The 19429-nt window shown below is 52.1% G+C and overlaps 1 pseudogene; it reads left to right on the top strand.

Moving 5' to 3' along the window:
* Positions 1-242: 242 nt before the first annotated feature.
* Positions 243-1179, top strand: LOC129737507 (olfactory receptor 14C36-like; annotated as a pseudogene).
* Positions 1180-19429: the final 18250 nt, after the last annotated feature.

Genomic DNA, 19429 nt, shown 5'->3' on the forward strand with positions numbered 1-19429 from the left:
GAGTGGGGCTGACTGATAAAGAGCCCGAGGGCAGATGCCCTGCTCTTCATCGCCCACAGGACCCGCACCAAGCAGGCCTCCAGCCACACAACTGAAGAAAGGTCTGCTACGAAGAGTAAAGGATGTCTGTGTATGACAGGGGATGGTCTGGGGAAATGGTGTTGATTTTGCTTAGAGAAGTCTCCCTTGACTTGTCACTGCCTTTTTTTCCTGTGACAGCTCCCCATGCCCAGAGGCAGTAGATGCCCAACAGCAGCTCCATCACCCACTTCCTCCTCCTGGCATTGGCAGACACACGGGAGCTGCAGCGCTTGACCTTCTGGCTCTTCCTGGGCATCTACCTGGCTGCCCTCATGGCCAATGGCCTCATCATCCCCATCGTAGCCTGTTACCAAATCCTTCACACCCCCATGTACTTCTTCCTCCTCAACTTCCTCCCTTCTTGACCTGGGCTCCATCTCCACCACTCTCCCCAAAGCCATGGCAAACTCCCTCTGGGATACCAGGGACATCTCCTATGCAGGATGTGCTACACAGGTCTTTCTGATTGTCTTTTTCGTTTCAGCAGAGTATTCCCTCCTCACCGTCATGGCGTATGACTGCTACGTGGCCATCTGCCAACCCCTGCACTACGGGACCCTGCTGGGCAGCAGACCTTGTGTCCACATGGCAGCAGCTGCCTGGGGCACTGGGTTTCTCAATGCTGCGCTGCACACGGCCAATACACTGTCACTGCCGCTCTGCCAAGGCAATGCTGTGGGACAGTTCTTTTGTGAAATCCCACAGATCCTCAAGGTCTCCTGCTCACGGGCCTACCTCAGGGAAATATGGCTTCTTGTGCTTGGTACATTTCTAGGCTTTGGTTGTTTTGTTTCCGTTCTGCTGTCCTATGTGCAGATCTTCAGGGCTGTGCTGAGGATCCCCTCTGAGCAGGGACGGCACAAAGCCTTTTCCACGTGCCTTCCTCACTTGGCCGTGGTCTCCCTCTTTGTCAGCACTGGCATGTTTGCCTACCTAAAGCCCCCCTCCATCTCCTCCACATCCCTGGACCTGGTTGTGACAGTTCTGTACGCAGTGGTTCCTCCAGCAGTTAACCCCCTCATCTACAGCATGAGGAACCAGGAGCTGAAGGGCGCACTGAAGAAGATGATGCAGTCAGGTGTGTCTCAGAAGCAATAAGCTGCCCGTTTTTTCACAAGGCATTTCCAATTCCTCTCTGAAATCTCTTGTGCACTTGAGATCTGTACTTGGAAACTGGATGCTTCTACTCTCAGCAGTGACCAGTTCCTTCTCTGTGAAACATCTGGGGTGATAGTCCTGCAGGTCAAGGAGCTGCCAGCACAGGGAAGCTGAGACCAGGGCGGGTGGACAGATGGCTGTCCTCAGTCTGCACAAAGGGACTGTCTCTTTGCCTCTCAGGATCCACCTGATGGCACCTGGAGTGCAGCAGAAATGACAGTGCCAAAACCACTCCTCAGCTGTGGTGGGGCAACCAGAACAAAATACACAGAGAAAAATCCCCTCAACTCCGCTCTGTAGTGGGGTGAATTGGAGGTGACAATGCTGAAAAGCCCTTTGATGCCCTGAGTGGATTTAATCTTCCGTCACCCCATGTTCCTATTACCTGTTGTAATAGGGCAGGACTGACTCCTCCAGAGCCCACAGCAGAGCCCCCTGCTTCCTGTACTCCCTCAGTCAGAACCAATTCTTGAGATGGACCTGCCAAAGGTCCTCCAAAAAGCAGGGAGGCCATTTCAGTGGGCTTTCTCTGAGAAAGGTGTTAGGTTTTAATCAGAGAAGTCTTGCCTAACATCTCATTATATATTGCTTCGTGGAGAGTCCCCAGGCCCAGAGGCAGCAGACGCCCAAAAGCAGCTCTGTCACCCAGTTCCTCCTCCTGGCATTGTCAGATACACGGGAGCTGCAGCTCTTGCACTTCTGGCTCTTGCTGGGCATCTACCTGGCTGCCCTCATGGCCAACGGCCTCGTCATCATCACTGTAATCTGTGTCCCTGGTGCAGCAGGAGGTGCCTGGGGAGCCCCCAGGCCAGCAGCCTGCTGCTGGGGACAGGGACTGGCCCAGAGGGGCTGCCGGGAGTGGGCAATCAGGGTCTGTGTGAGAGAAGAGCAGCAGACAGAGGCGGACACTGGCCTCTGTCCCTTCATGCCATGGCTGGTGCCAGCCCTGGGGCTGACTGGCAGGATGAGACCCCTCTCTGATCACCAGCATCTGCTGTGCCCTTGCAAGAGTCTTTGGGGTGAGTGCCCAGAGCTCTGCAGCCCCCTTTGGGTGGGCAATTGCATGGGGCCAGCCCAGCGTGGGCTGCTGTGTCTGCCTGGGCTGGGGAGAGAACAGGGGAGGTGGGCAGAGCTGTGGGGGGGCTGGGCTGGGAAGGGCCTGGGAGAGGGAAACACCAGTGTAGAGCTCATCTGTGTGAGTGTGCAGGGTGGAGGCACAGGGCAGGGTGGTCCTGGTGCAGACCCAGGGGCCATGGTGAATGAAGCAAGGCACCAAAGGAGCAGGACTGAAGAGCCTAGTCTGTGCCATGTACCTTGGACACCTTGGGGAAGATGTAGCAGGGAAATTTTCCTCAACAAGTCCCAAACACTGCTCATTTCCATTTGTGGTCATACATTGTAGCCCCAAAAAGGGACCTTTCCTTCATCATCACCTCTGTCATCCTCTGTGGCTTAGTGACATCAAACTCCATTGCCATTTTGAAATATAATGGGAGGGAGTTTCCTGCTGACACTTGTTCCACACATGTCCCATAGCTCTTGCTACAGTTGGTCTCTCAGCCAATGGTGTGGTCAGACACCTTCAGCCACATCATGTGCTCATGGCTGTGTTTTTAGAAATGTTTAAACAGGCCATTGAGTGAGGTCCCACCAGATGGCCTGGGTTCAGTACTCCAGTTTCTCAGTCTTAACAATTTCTCAGATAAAATCCCAACTTTGAGTGTCCTTGTCCATAATGTGCTCAATGCCCCAACCATTCTTCCGGCATCTGCAGGACTTGCTCCAATCTGTCAGGGTCTTTCTTTTGTTAGAGAGCCCCATTCTGGGCATAGCAGTCCTGATATGGTCCTGTGGTGGGTTAAGCTTAGGCAGTGGCCAGTCAGTCCCCCGCTGTTCATCCACTCCCCTGACTCCACAAGACAAAGGAGAAAATAAACCAACAATGCTCATTGGTCGAGATAAAGACGGAGAGATTATTAACCGATCACTGTCATAGCCAATGGTGTGTTGTCTTTCCAAAGATCAATTTAATTTATTGCTAATTCAACCAGATTTTGATTGTGAGAAACAAGGACCAAAACATTAATGATGATGCCCCTCACAGTTTCTCCCAGGGCCAAATTACACCATTGTTCCCAATTCATCTACACACCCACAGCCATGGAGGCGCTAGGGGGATAGCAAAGAGGGGGTTGATGGTACAGAACGTCTCTGCTGCTCCTTTCTCCTCACACTTTTGCCCTTCTCCAGATTGGGTCCTCTTCAGGGACCCCAACATCTTTGTGCTCAAAGGGTATGTGTTGTTCATTTTTTCTGTCTACTTTTCCTCTTGATACTCACAGAATTACAGAAATGTTGACATTAGAAGCGACCTCTCGAGATCATCCAGTGAAATGTGCTAGCCGAGGTACAGTCAGCTCAAGCAGGTTGTTCAAGGCCTTGGCTATATGGGTTTGGAGTATCTCCAGGGATGGACATTCCACAGACTCTCTTGGCAACTCTTCCAGTGGTTGATCATCCCGAGACAAAAAGTGTTTTCTCGGGTTCAGATGGAACTCTGTATACATTCATAAGAACCTCACAAGGCTTTTTTTTCTTCTCCTGACTAAACAGTTGCAGATCTCTCACCCTTTCTTCCTGGGAAAGATGTTCCAGTCCCTTCAAGCAGCTTGGTGGCCCTTTGCAGAACTTGCTTTAGTAGGTCAACAGCTTTTTTGCCCTGGGAAGCCCAGCCCTAGACACAGGACTCCAGATGTGGCCTTAGTAGTGTTTGCAGGACGGGGCCTGGAAATCAGGACCATAAGTAACAATCAGTTAGCTGAAAGGAATGTCCCTCAGCTTGTAGGCCACAAACCCTGGGGGGACAAGGAGGGTGAATAGATAACAACCCACAGAGTGCTGACTGTTGAGTCATGCAGAGAAAAGACAAGGAGATGAGGAAAGATGGTGACCAGAAGTAACAAGTTGCTGCTAATTGATGACTGTAAACACTTACTTAAAGTGTCCTTTGTTTGTTGTTAACCAATTAGGGATTGCCTAGTATGTAATGCTTAGCTTAAAGAACCAATCAGTTTAAAGCACGTGGCCTCTGATAACATATATAAACCAATGACTGTGTGCAATAAATCGATATTTGCTTGCATAAAGCAGCGTCCCGTCTCTCCATCGCAGCAGTGCTGAGAGGAGGGGAAGGGTCACCTCCCTCCATCGGTCAGCGATGCTTTTCCTAATGCAGTCCCCACAGCTGTTGGCGTTTGCCATGAGGGTGCATCAATGTCTCATGCTCAGCTGCTTGTCCTCTGGCACCCAAAGGTCCTTCTCTGCAGAGCTGCTCTCTGGCTGCCCTGCCACCAGCAGGATAGCCACAGGAGGGCTGGATCACAGCCTGGCCTCCCCCAGGGACTTGCTCAGCAGCAGTAGCAGGCAGCAGCAGCTTCTCCTTCTTGGAAATGAGCTTCACCTCTGGCACAGGCCGCAGGGTTCTATAGAGCCACCTGGGAGAGCAAAGCCCTCTCCTGCCAGGGCTGCACAGCCCAGGCCTGTTGCCCTCTGGCCTTGGCCACTGCAGCCTTTGCTCTCATGCTGGGAACCTCCTTCCTCCTTCTGCTGCCCCCTGCCATCCCCTCCAGCATCCTCTGCTGGGAAGCAAACCCTTCCCACACAAGGGCTCCCATCCCTGGGTACCCGGTTTCTGTGTGACGAGCCTGCCCTTGTCCCTGGTGCCACACCTGAGGTGCTGCAGCCCACATGGGCCCCAGAGCCCACCGCCTGGGCGCGCGGGAAGCAGGAGCCCCCTGTGCCACCACAGAGCTGTGACATCAGTGCCATAAACGCTGAGGAGAAGCAGGACAGCTGAAGAGGGTCCCAGATCGGAGAGTCAGCCGAGTAACGGCAGTTACACCGGTATGGCTACATGTTGCCCTCCTTTATTCAGCAACTTTGTCTTATTTATACTTCTAATAAACTGTTAACGCAGCAGCAATTCATGTTACTTGTTGATTGGTTGTCAGTTACGTATTCACATTACTTGCTGATTGGCTGTCAATTACGTATTTATGTTGCAAGCGCCTAATAAGGATGTGCTAGTTAGCCGTTTTCATATCTCGCTTGGCATCTGGCCTTGTGCTTGTACAATACTCATTATTCATTATTCTGCCTATTCAAGGACAGTACAAGATTTTCAAAGTAAATTTGCAATCTGCAGGCCAGGGATGTCCAACTCCTGCAATGGTACAGTATGCCCTTGTTCTGTCAGGAATTCCCCTACACATCACCCTTTTTCTTTTTGGACAAGCCAGGCTCGATCAACAGTTGATTCCAAACCTTTCTTCATACAGGAGAAAATACAACAAAAGATAACAAGCACAACAAAGATAATAACAAAAAAATCGAAACCCATCCATCAACAGGGTTTTTGACCAGCCGGTGGTTCCTCATCTCTTAAGCCAACCGTTGAAAGGATTTTCAACAACAGTGAGTTTCTTCATATTATCCTGCAGTTGGAAAAGCTTTTTGTGAATGGACTCAGAATGATCCAAAAGATTCATAGAGCACATTCCCTCAAAATCCTCACAACCGTGTTCTTTTGCTAATAACAGAAAATCAATAGCAGCTCGATTTTGTATTATAGCATGTCGTATACTGTTGGCATCAGTGGTGAGCTCATCTAATACTTTGGAGGTAATGTTAATTTGTTTTCCTGTCAGACAAGCTAACCGTCTCAATTGAGTGAGAGCCTTGGCAGAAGCAACTTGTGGTGTAAAGAGTGATGCTAAAATGACAGATGGACGTTCCCACAACTCAGCATCATCTTTTCATTCAGGTCCCAATTGGTACACAGTACGTCTGACACGTTTCAACTTGTTACTTATGTTAAGCATTTGATGGATGCTAGGGGCAAATAATGTTAGTTTGCCAAAGTAGCATGGTCCTCCCTGTGCCGTTGCAGGTACAGCGGGACAGGCACCATCTCCACAAATCCAAGTATTGTAATTTCTTGGTTTGTGGATCCTAAAATTACCGGAGTCAATGTCTTTCTTGTAAACCCCAAAAATCAAACAGCAGTTTCCCGGCATAGATCCTAAGATGTCAAGCTCCTGAGGTTCCATGCCCGTAACATTCAGGCCCTGAGCAATTTTGAATGCTTGAGCCCCCAAGGGCTTTCTTGGAATACCAAGTGATTTGCACCAATCGGCTTGCACAGATCCACTGTTGATGGTCTAAAAGTCATTTGTTGCTTGGTCGAGGTACTCGGAGTATATTTTACCTGTTTTCCAGTGCCCAAACTCCTTCATATGGTTTAAAGGGACCCCAATCAAACAGGTACAAAATGGGCCAGATGGGGTAGCTAACGATAAGCAAAATGGATCTTGCCCTGTCTTGTTGGCCGAGGTAACCCACATGGTGGTTTGTGGTTGGGCAGGAACCCACGCTGTTCCTTGTGAGGGCATGTTGATTATTCCTACCAGCCCTATAATCAAAGCAAGAAATGTCATTATCTCACAATTCTTGTTCCCAACTGACAAAACAAGCACCACAAACCAAGAGCTTGTGTTTTCTTTGTAGCTAAAACAACAGTTAAGGCTTTGGTCATGGCCCACCAAGAGATAGCTTCAATTCTGCTGTCAATAGTTTCTGGCATCCATATTTCTGGAAAATGTTGATTTGGCTTAAGGTTCAAAAATTCCCTACAAACATTTTCAAAAGTAATATTAGCAAAGCTGTTTTGACAATCTAAACACAAAACATAAGCATTTCACAAGCGGCTACAATATATAACAAAAATCTGTCTACAGTTACCACAACTTAATATTATTGCTGCTGGTTCAGTACAGTTTCTGCAAAGAGCATTTTTGGTATTACAAAATTTTTCAACACAACATTACAAGCTCATGGCCCAAATGATTGTCTTCTTGCTATTGTCAACAGCACGTCTTCTATGGTGGATGGGACTGGCCCAAGTTCTGCACAGAGTTTATTGAAGACTGGTTGGAGGTAAAGCTGTCGTCTATATTTTCTCCGTTCTTCTGGAGTTGACATGCAGGGTGGACAGATCTGCTAGGGACCCACAGAGGTCCTTTATCTTGTTTAATCGCTTGGTTACATCAGTCTCCTTTGGCGTCTTTTATGCCACCTAGCTGTTGTCCATGCGGCATCGCACTCCATTTGATTGGTCCTGGTGTGACGCCTACACGCTGCTCCCGCCTTGTGCAGGCATCCTGTTTTTACTCATCATTCTGTCCAACTCTCTTATCTCTTTGCGAATACACAGTCTCTTTGTCTCCCTTGGCCTTGCACATGTCCTTCCCAACACCTGCAGCTTGTTACAGCTGCGGCCTGCTCGGCCTGCTATTACAACAAAGTTACTTGGTCTGCATTGCTCATAATATGTCCGTTGTCTTCCAGCCACTCCACACTACCCGGCACTGCACCTTCCTGGTCCATCAGGGCAACCTGGGTGCCAGTGGGGAAGCTGGGAATAGCCCTTGGCCAGAGCCTCTCCCTGGAGGTGACAGAGGAGGAATTCCTTGTGGATGGCAGGGATTCCAAAGCATGAGGAGTTCCCCATTGGATGGCAGAGAGAGGGCGTAGAGCACCTGCCATGTGGAGCCACCATCAGCATCCCCTCAGCCATGGCCACAGTCACAGAGAAGCTCACTGAGGAGCTCATCCACATCGTCAACGGCACCCTCACAGTGACCAGGCAGTACCAAAAGTTCCTGCAAAAAATGATGGCCAAGTGTCGAGAGGCGGCCTGTGGTGGGACACACCCCACACACACCACCTCCCCGCAGTTGCCTCCCTCCACCCTGCCAGGAAAGAGGAGCAGCTCTAGCCGGGGCTGCTGGAGGCAAGAGGGTGGCCCCAGGGCCTTAGAGTGGAGCTGCTGAGGGCAGATGAGCACATGGAGAAGACGGCGGATGAGGCCAAAGACCAAGGGGAGGACACGTGGCCAAGCAGAAACAGCCCTGTGCAGATGGGCAGAAGGAGTCCAGTGGGGGTGACGAAGAGGAGCCCCATGATGCCAGACAGAATCAGCTCCATGGGCCTGGGCAGCACCATCCACGTAGGGCTGGGCAGGAGCACCCCAGCAGAGCCCAGGCCCAGCACTGTGTGCCTCTGGGAAGGGCATGTGGCCAGGTGTCCTCAGGACTGTGCCGGGCAGGACTGTGCCTGCAGGAGGGCTGCTCCTGGCTGTGGGGCTGCCCAAAGGCTCGGTGGAGATGCGACTGCCGGCACCACTGTGTCCGTTTCTGCAAGCCCCCGTGGTGGCAGCACTGCTCCCAGAAGAGCAGTGGGTTCCCCTGCCAGTGAGCAGCTGGCGGGGTGCAGGGCTGGGACACCCCTGGCGTACTCTTCATCTGAAATGTTCAATCTTTTCTCTATCCATGGATCTATCTATGGAGCTCATGCATCCATCCCGCAGCTGGGGCTGCATCACCCTCAGTGCCTGAACCCAGTGGGGATGGTCTGGCAATGGGCACTGCTGGCACCCACAAAACAGGGGGGTGTAGGTAGTTAGGGCTTGGCGGTCGCAAGATGTTGCGCTGTATGGAAGATATAGAGCCCCTCTCTGGATAGCCAATAGCTTTTAGCTTAGGACGTAAGCAGACGGAAGTGACGTTGTAAACCCAAGCTATATAATGCCGCGCCACTTACCAATAATCGCCATTTGCCATCCACCACATTGGTGTCTGTGAGCTGATGGCCCGAGCGGCCTGGGGTTGGTCGCCGTGCCGTTCCTGAACCAGGTCGCCACACCTCCAAAGGCAACAAGTGGTGCCGAAACCCAGGAATTACTCGCCTGGAATCGAGTGAATAGGCGGTCGGAGCGGCTGGACCAGCCCGGCGGGGAGGACGCTCCCGGACCAACAAGAAGGATGGAAGCCCTTGTGAAGTTCATATCACACTTACATAAGCAGTGGGGTATTGATTGTAAACCCAAAGATTTTACCCTCGCTGTTGCGAGGCTTTTAGAAATTGGGGTCATCGACCGTCCGGTGGATATTCTCCACCCTGAAGTGTGGGATAAATGTACTAAAGCTTTAGCCGAGGAGACGATGTACTCGGGTTGTGGGAAAAACCTTAAGTCCTGGGGGAAAGTTATACAGGCCTTGCAGAAGGCCATACAAGAGGAGTAGACCTGGAGGGTGGCAAAGGACTGTTTCTTAGTCACCCTGAAAGTGGGAGTCGGGGCAGCCCCACAAACTTTGCACCCCCCAGATGATGACGATTCTGCTGAGCCTAAAGATCTGCGAGAGGGCGACACGTCCCCTCAATCCCCGAACCCTGTCCCGCTTACGGAGGGACAGAAACGAGCAAAATCCTTCTGGGATGGGTTAGCCGAGGAGGCCAGGGGCGCCGCGGGGAAACCAGAGTCTGAGGAAGTCTGGGCCAGACCACCGCCCTATGTGCCCCAAGATGGCACCGAGTGGAGAGGGGAAGGGCGGGGCGAGGATGCCCCCGGCGGGAACAGGGAGGAAGCGTTAAAACTAACAAGCGCATGCAAACGGGAGGGGGAGGAGAATGAGAAGGAAAAGACCGATAGGGATGACCAAAAAAGGGAAAAGATCACGACCGAGGGGCGGAGAACCAATCAGAAGGTCCATTTCAAAAAATGCCCTTATTGGGCAAACACCCCGCCGAGTGGAAGGCGGGGTGAGCCAAGAGGGAGGGAACAGCCCGCCCACAAGGGGAGTGGGCGGGGCCGGAGCCCGACAAAAAGGTACTGGAAGCCGGAAGTGACCAGTCAGTCGAGTTCCGACTCCGGATCAGACACCAGCTGGGATGAGTGGCTCGCAGCTGATTCAAACTTAGAGGAGGAGGAAATGGAGGTAGACAGAGCCAAGAGCCAAAACATCCCCATCCAAGTGATTTTAATTTTGGGTTCGTAACGCCAACTAGTGGCTCATAGAACATCAACCATGGGAATGGGTATTGGTTAGATGGGAGAATCAGAAGATACTACAAAAGATTGTTACCCCGGGGCCCCCTAGCTTTCGGACATACCTCTGTGACCTAGCCCCCGTAGAACCCTGTTTGAATGAGATACCGTATTACATGTGTCCCAGCCCTAACCCTGGCAAATCTTACTGTAACACTACTAATGAATATTATTGTTCTTACTGGGGCTGCGAAACCATCGTGGCTGGCTGGAAGGTAGCAAGACCAGACCCGTTTCTTAAGACCAGTTGGGGGTCAACAGGTTGCAAACCTTTGACAACAGACTGGTCGGGAGGGATAGTATGCCATGGCAGGTGTGAGAACATGTGCTAATATATTTTCTTAAACGTAACCAATGAAAACGACCTGGGATGGACTATCGGCAAAACCTGGGGTGTTAGATACTTTAAACCCGGTGCTGATTATGGGGGACTGTTTTTTATTAAAAAACGGGAAGTGAGAAGCGGCACAGCGATTGGCCCCAATGTCATAATCAAAAGCGATAACCAGCAAAGAAAAGAAAGCTTGCCGATTTCCACCCCCATTCCAACTGATCCCCTGCCAACCATGCAAATAGTTCCCTCAAGCCAACCAGACGTGAACTCCCACAACTTGCCCAACAAGCCATTTTTTAACGTGTTAGATGCCACCTTCTGGTTGCTGGATCAGTCAAACCCGAGTCTCACGAGTTCTTGTTGGTTATATTATGACGTGTATCCCCCCTTCTACGAGGGCATTGCCCTCAATGCTTCTTTTGACTATTCATCAGACAGCAGTCCAACCCAGTGTAGGTGGGACACACCACGGAAAGGAATCACCCTGAACCAAGTCAGGGGCCAGGGCATGTGTTTTGGTAATACCACCCTAGCAAGCTGGGATAGTGCTGTTTGTGCAAAAACCGTTGTGGTTGACAGGACCAGTAAATGGGCGATCCCGTCCGCACCCGGCATGTGGATTTGCCACCAATTGGGAGTAACCCCCTGTGTGTCCCGTGAACTTTTTGATGACTCTGCTGACTTTTGTGTACAAATTTTGATTGCTCCCAGAGTCCTATACCATCCAGAAGAAGAAATGTACCATTATTGGGGAGAAACTAATAGCAGACTTCAAAAAAGAGAAGTGCTGACAGCCGTAACAATTGTGTTGCTGCTTGGTTTAGGAGCAGTTGGCATGGCCACGGAAGTGACCTCCCTGGTGACCCAGCAACGAGGCCTGTCTCAACTACAAGCCGCCATCGATGAAGACCTGCAAAAAATCGAGAAATCCATGACCTTTCTGGAATGATCCCTCTCCTCGCTTTCAGAGGTTGTTTTGCAGAATAGACAGGGATCAGACCTCCTGTTTATGCAACAAGGAGGCCTTTGTGCCGCCCTGAAAGAGGAATGTTGCTTCTATGCTGACCACACCGGAGTGGTTACAGACTCGATGGCTAAATTGAGAGAGAGGTTGGCTCAAAGAAAAAGAGACAGGGAAGCCCAACAGGGGTGGTTTGAATCATGGTTTAACCAATCACCGTGGCTAACCACCCTGATATCCACCTTGATAGCACCGATTGCAATGATCATGATGACATTGATCTTCGGACCCTGTATATTAAATAGGCTTGTGTCTTTCGTGAAGAGCCGGCTAGAAAAGGTCAACATCATGTTTGTAGAACACCAACAACTGCTTTAAAAATGTACTTGGTCAGTATTCCCCCCAGTTTTTTTCCCCAGTTATCCCCAGTTATCCCAAGTTACACCCCATTACCCCCAGTTACCCTCCAATTACCACTTGCTAAGTGTGCCTTATGTTTGTAATCACAAAATCATTATTTGTACTTTTTAAAATTTTTTTAATATTTTAGCCTGTTTAGTTAAGCATAGGGAGGGGGGGAATGTAGGTAGTTAGGGCTTGGCGGTCGCAAGATGTTGCGCTGTATGGAAATATAGAGCCCCTCTCTGGATAGCCAATAGCTTTTAGCTTAGGACGTAAGCAGACGGAAGTGACGTTGTAAACCCAAGCTACATAATGCCGCGCCACTTACCAATAAATGCCATTTGCCATCCACCACATTGGTGTCTGTGAGCTGATGGCCCGAGCGGCCTGGGGTTGGTCGCCGTGCCGTTCCTGAAGCAGGTCGCCACGCCTCTGAAGGCAACACGGGGGTAGGGGTGTCTGGTACCACAGTGGGTGTGCTGGCAGGTGGGGACCGAGTCTGGCTGGAGAAAGGGCGCAGCAGGGACCCCATCAGGTCCAACAAGTGCCGAGTCCAGCCCCTGTGGAGGAACAAGCCCAGGCCCCGGCACAAGCGGGGGCCACCTTGCTGGAAAGCAGCTTGGCAGAGAAGTCTTGGTGGGCCCCTCAATCAGCTGCCTACTGGTCAGGGGATCTGGACCCCTTGCAAATTTCAAATGCCTAACAAATGGGGTATGGCCTTGGTCCCTTGAACGTTTCTCATCCAAACCACATCAAAGAGTTGAAACATGGGAAATAAATCCCCTACCCCATCCAAATACTTCCCTCAGGAATTGTTCGTGAACAATTTGATGTGAGTCGTGAAATAGAACCACGGTATACCCCAGAAGTGCGAAGCCTTATTCCAAGCACGTGTCCTTGTTGGGGTTTTCCGGCACCAGGGTTTAAACCTGGAGTTCGCACGTGTTATGCAAAAACTACCTATCCAGATAATGCATTGAAATATGTAGTCTTGCTTACCCACAAACCAAAATGGAATGTTGTGTGGGAAGGGAAAACAAACAAGCTACCACCACCCATCAGCACGCTCCTCTGGTCAATATCCAGCCCCTCAGGGTCCGTTCTGCACATGTTCAGATGGGAAGATGTACTTTGCACTAACTACTTCCTAAAAAATATTTACATATGCATAAGGCACTTGCCTATGGCCCTTTGCTCCTGGGGGGGTCTTTAATGGGGTCTTTGGAGAGCACTGGTGGTCAACAACTTGGTGAACTTCAGCTGAGCTTTCCAGGGGCACCTGCACTCTACTTGTTCTTATAGAATTTCATTTCTTCTCTGTGCTCTATGCTTTGGAAGGCAACGCTTGGTTACCCCACTTCCCTTGGCTACTGTTATAGCCCAGCTGCCTCAGAAGGCTTGCCACCCCTTGGTGAGCTAATTCAATAGGTGGAGTTAATCACTGCTGTAGCTGCAGCCTCTCCTAGTGATTCTTTGTAACTTCATCCCATCAGCGAGGAGAAGTGCCCAGCTCTGCCACTGAATGGCAGAGCCCCAGCCCAGCCCAGGCTGCGCCTGCCCAGCTCAACATGGCTGCCGGGAGGCTGAGGGTGGGCAACGGCAGCTCTCAGCATGCAACGAGAACAACACGTCTGCCCTGGAGTATTGGGCTTACAGCTCCCAGTATGCCTTAAGAACAACATGGCCATGGGGCTGTGCCAGGCCTACAGCTCCCAGCATGCCTTGGGAACAACATGGCCATGGGGCTGTGCCAGGCCTACAGCTCACAGCATGCCTTGGGAACAACATGGGCATGGGGCTGTCCCAGGCCTACAGCTCCCAGCATGCCTTGGGAACAACATGGCCATGGGGCTGTGCCAGGCCTACAGCTCCCAGCATGCCCTGGGAACAACATGGCCATGGGGCTGTCCCAGGCCTACAGCTCCCAGCATGCCCTGGGAACAACATGGCCATGGGGCTGTCCCAGGCCTACAGCTCACAGCATGCCCAGGGCACGCCTTCTCCCAGCAGCCTCCCCAGGCAAGAGAGGGGAAACACCAGCCATCCCCAGGGGCAGGGGTCAAGAAAAGCCACCCAAGCAAGTTGGTGGCCCAACTGGATGCCTCAAGGTCAGGGTTTGTCTCGGCAGGTAGATGAAATTCCTTGGCAGCGGACCTGTCAGAGCCCAGGTGCTTTGCTCCACGAGTCTGACGTGCACAGTCCTGTAGCTGAGAAGAGTGGCAAAGAAACCCTGCACAATGGACGGTGCCAGCCGCAGCTGTGCACGGGCAGCTTCCAGCCCTGGTCAGGAGTTTCCTCCTATGGCTGTGTGGCACAGGGAAGAGATGGGAGCTGTGCTGGCGGCCAAACAGCCCTTCGCCAGCAGCACGTGGGGAAGCCCAGTGGCAGCCGCCTGCTGGCTACAGGGGAGGTGGTGGCTGCGTGGCAACCATATCCCGCCGTGCAGCCTCGTGTCACAAAGGGGCAGTGATGCGGCACCCACCCGGAACTGTGACCTCACCTGGCAAGGGCTTGACAACCTGCACAGTGGGGCGGTGAAAGCCAGTGGGGCTGAGCTGCCCTTCGGGATCATACGGCTCCTTCTTTGGCTCCTGGCATGGCTACCTCCTTCCATGCACTTCTCCTTTCCTGCTGACCCCTCCTCACCTTCCACCCTCTTTCAAAGGTAAGTTGGGTTTGACTTTTGGCACAGGTCCTACAGGAGGTAGATTGGGGATAAAAGTGGAGGCCGCTCTCTGCCTCCCAAGCTCTAGGCTGAGCTCTTCCACCCTTCTAGGCTGGCCAGACAGGCGCTATGGGGAGCGTTCCTCTTGGCTAATTCCTATGTCTTTGCCATCGCCTAGGCTAGGAAAGTAGGGAGGGGGCAGCCCAAGGCGTTGGGCTCAGCGTAGCCTGACCCAAAGCTCACCTTGACTGATGGGTCAGGAAGGGAGAGCAGAAACACAGCCCAGCAAAGGCAACCGTTAAAGGAGCGGCCAAAAGGCCGTCACTCCTGCAGGACAGGGTGGGCAAATGTGGGCTGGAGAGCCAGAGGGCTCTGCTGCCAACAGTCGCTACAGGCAGTTAAAATGACCACTGGAACACGTTTGATGGTGACTGCTGGCCTCTGGGTTTTTTGGTGCTTGAATGATTTTCTTGAGCTCCACTTCTTTCATTGCAACCAGGTGACAGGATTGGCGCTGATCTTCTCTTTCTGGACCGCGTCCGGACATCCTTTGCCAGCCAAAGCTTCCCGCTGTGCTGCTGAGAGGAGCAATGGCTGCAATGGGGAGCAACTCCTGTGAGTAACGGTTTCACCAGCAGGCCTGGCCTTGGTGAATCCCCAAATGCAATGGGCACGGCTGGTGCTCCATCCCGCAATGTTGCTGTGGAGACAACCTCGAGGGAATTCTGGGGCTTTTCCTGAGAGCAGCCAGGCCTACCCAGGGTTTTGTGCAACAAAACCATCATTTCCCTGCAGTCGTTGCCGGGGGAATGGCTCCACCACAAAGGATCCTCTTTCCCCCGGAGAAGATTTGCATGGACTGGCAGCAAAGGCAGAGAGCTGGAGCAGGCCTCTACAACCTGGGCACTACGTGCTTCCTCAACTCCGTGCTGCAGTGCCTGACGTACACACCCCCTCTTGCCAACTACCTGCTCTCTCGTGAGCACAGCGACTCCTGTGAGTACTTTTAGGAAGATCTCCTTGTCAGTCTCCTGGGCACTTCCCAAGGACCCCCAGAACCTGCAACGGGATGTAGGAGAAAAGCAGCCCTTCTTTCTCAGCCACTGCCAAGGTGGTGCTCTTGGGACACTCAAGCCTAAAGCCGCTTGGCCTATCGAGGCGTGTTTGCTGTCACAAAGACGCCTTTTCTAGTGCTGCCTGTCGTTCCCTATTCCTATATATAACCTACATATTTGCTGGTTGCACAGAAAACTTCTGTCAGGGAGGCATCCCTCTCAAGAATGTTTTCTGTGAACTGACGTGTCGTGGGCTTGCTGGGCCATTGGCACCTGGAGACGACTAGGAGACTGTTCTAGCCGAACTCCAAGGTCTCCATGAGGTTTCCCATCGCAATGGCTATTTTACTAACCTGACCAGCTTGCTTCCTTCCCTCCCTCCCTCCCTCCCTCCTTCTTCAGGTCTCCAGCAAGGCTTCTGCATGATGTGCATCATGGAAGCGCACGTTAACGATGCCTTGTCCACCTCAGCCTGTGCCATCCAGCCCAGGGCCGTCATCAATGCCCTCTCACGTAAGTCATCTCCGGTGCTTTGACGTGCTTTCCTCTGTTGGTAGAGGACTGAAGTACTACCTTCCTCTTGATTAGGAATTGGAGGACATTTCACACTTGGCATGCAGGAAGACGCCCACGACTTCTTACGCTGTACTGTCACTGCCATGCAGAGAGCTTGTCTGGCTGGAAGCAGCGCGTAAGCACAAACAAATGACCTTTCAAAGTTGCCCAGCGTTTTGGCCTCCTTGACGTACCCCATCAAGGAAAGGCTATGCCCAGGGCTTTCAGGCACAGGAAAACTCTTGGAGGAGATAACTCTCTGCCTTACCATTTCCTTCCAGCTGGGACATCTCTTCTCAATATACTACTATTGTCCATCAAATATTTGGGGGCTTCCTGAGGTCCAGAGGTATGTTTCCACAACTGTTGCTCTCCTTACACTTGCCTGTGCCCTGCTGTGTGCCTGTGAGAAACAGCTGAGCGTGGGGCTGGCTGGAGTAGGGATGAAGAGCATAAACGGGCACAGTCAATTGACTTTGCCTGTTGCTGAGCATTTCCGTTTGCCTTCCAGTCACGTTCTGCAGCTGCAAAGCAGTTTCGGATTCCTGCGAGGCCTTCCTGGATGTGCCTTTGGATATCGAAGTAAGAGGGTTTCTCACTGTGCTTCAAGTCGTCCCATGCTCCTTGTGGCTTCCCAGAATCTGCACAGCTGGCTTTGAAAAGTGCACTGTGAACACAGGAGAGCTGTGGGGGTGGTGGGAAGTGGTATGGGTGGTGTCCTCCTGCAACGGCAAAGCAGTGGACTCCCTGTAGGTGCTGGCTTTAAGCTGGACAAGCACGCATTATTCTCTCTGCACCCCTGAGGGACTCTCAACCACCTTCTCTTTGCCCTCCCTCAACACCCACGTGGCTCCTAGGCTGATGGCTCGTGTTGTTTTCATTCCTGATGACCCTGCACACCATCGGTAGCTGAACTGAGCGGTGGCACAGCGAGGTAGCTCTTGATAGTGTCAGCCGGGAATCTCTGGGAAGGGAGGGAAATGGTTGGCATCATACCCTCTTTCCTCCTCCCTCTGGCCAAGGTTTGAAGGGTCACGGTGGATCTCCTCAGCAGCAGCTCCCTGGGTCTTGTGGGCAACTCCTCCTGAGTGCTTGGGTGAGGGCATTTCCCCCAGCTCAGAGCTCTCCTTTCTCACCCCTCCAGGCAGCCTCATCTGTCACTGCATCTCTGGAGGACTTTGTCAAACCTGAGCGGCTGGCTGGTGAAAACAGCTTTCAATGTAGCAGGTAAGAGGATGTCTAACACCAGATTAAGACTTGTGCCTGTGTGGAGATGCTGCCTGTCATCGAGCCTCAGGAGGTTCGATGTACAATCAGGAGGCACAGCTTTTCTTTCTTACGGCCTAATGGTTCTGAAGAGTCTTGAAATGGCTTGAGGACGTGTGAGATGGCTACGGTTGTCCGGCCACAGTGGGGCAAGCTAGGGTTCATTTCAGTGCTTGGCTCTCTGCTTGCTTTCAAGGTGTGGCAAGAAGGTTACTGCCCTCAAGAGGTTTACAATCGATCGCGCGCCCAGGGTTCTCACGCTGTGCCTGAAACGCTTTGATTTTTCTGGCAAGAAGATCGGCAATGTGTGTACGCAATTGGAGGGCCACTTTCTTTCTCGTCCTGGAGCAGGAGATTTCCCAAAGCAGGATGCTCTGTCACAAGCTGTTCAGGTGGAGCTTTTGGTGTTCCCTTCTGGGGAGAGGAGAGCTCCTGTGGCAAGGCAAGCACATGCTCTGCTGCGACAGAGCTGGTCTGGCCGAGAACAGTTTCCTGCCACCCAAGGCATCACCTGCTGCTTCAGGGACAAGCAAGTGTTGATGAGCTCCAGAGATGTATTTCTACACAGCTGGGCCCCGGTCTTGGCAGGCTGTTTCACGTTGTATGCCAGGATCACTTATGAGCCCTCTTGGTCTCTCTGCAGTTTGTGCAGTATCCCCAGTACTTGGATCTCCGGCCATACATGTCTCAGGGAGCTGCAGAACCGCTCCTCTACGCCTTATACGCTGTCCTGGTGCACAGCGGTGGCAGCTCTCAGGCAGGACACTATTTCTGCTACACAAAGGTAAAGAGCCACTTCCTTTGTCGCGGGGAAGAATGTGTGCTGGGGAAGGGAAACTTTGGCGGCGCTCTTTCTGGCAGCCAAGGTTCTGGGGGAGAAGGTCTCCTTACCGCCTGCATTGGATCTGCGTTGGTGGACTCTTGCTTCTGTAGTTTTCTGCCTGTGTCGTTCGGGAGAAACCATGCAGTTCATCTCCACTCGTCCTTGCCTTTCTTTGACAGGCCAGCAATGGACTCTGGTACCAGATGGATGATACGTCTGTGGCTTACTGTGACCGCAACACAGCTCTTGGGCAGCAAGCCTACTTACTGTTTTATGTCAGGTAACAGCCAGGACTAACAGTGTTCACAACACGTTTCCTTTTCAGGGTTTTGCTATTTCTCTTCTGATCCTCCTGAGTCATTCCGTCCCAGGAGGCAATTACTACCCGCACCACTCAGGGCTGTCGAACATGACCTACCTGCCGCCAGTCCTTCCCTTCCCTTCCTGGGCTTTAGGCTGCTGCCCCCATGTAAACTGCTATTTGTCTGCTCTCTGTAGGTGGCTGATAGAGAGCAGAGTCCCTAATGAGGCCTACAGGGAAGCTGGGGGGGGGGGGGGGGGCGGGGAGGACTCCTGCTCAGGGAGCGTAGTGATAGGGTGAGGGCCATTAGTTTTCAACTTAAGGAATGTAAATTTAGACTTGATGTTAGGAAGAATTACTTTATGGCAGGGGTGGGGTGACAGTGGAAGAGGCTGCTCAGAGAAGCTGTGGATGCCCCCTCCCTGGAAGTGTTCCAGGCCAGCTTCGACAGGGCTTTGAGCAAGCCAGTCTAGTGGAAGGTGTCCCTGCCTGTGGCAAGGGACATGACCTAAATGATCGCCGAGGTCCCTTCCAACGCAAACTGTTCTGTGATTTTATGATTCCACGAAATGGAGGCCATAGCGGGTATGAAGAGGAGGTCTTGCTGTGACAGGGACAGAGTTGGTGGGAAGACCCCAAGTGAAGTCCCCATTTGTAGCCTTGACATGTCTTCTCTCTGTCATACAAACCGCTCAAGTCAATGAGTGAAGCCCAGTGGAGGTTGCAGGAGCAGCCCTAAGTGGACATCACTCTTTTTTCTTATTTTCCCCAGATGCTCTGATGGGAAATCTGGTCAACAGGCGTCAATGTCACCAGCACCATCATATGCCTGCTCCTTCTTCAGTCAGCAGCGGGGCGGCAGGCAGCAGGCAGACCCTGTGGGA

Source organism: Falco cherrug, chromosome 16, assembly GCF_023634085.1.
Source record: "Falco cherrug isolate bFalChe1 chromosome 16, bFalChe1.pri, whole genome shotgun sequence".
In the NCBI taxonomy this organism is placed as follows: domain Eukaryota; kingdom Metazoa; phylum Chordata; class Aves; order Falconiformes; family Falconidae; genus Falco; species Falco cherrug.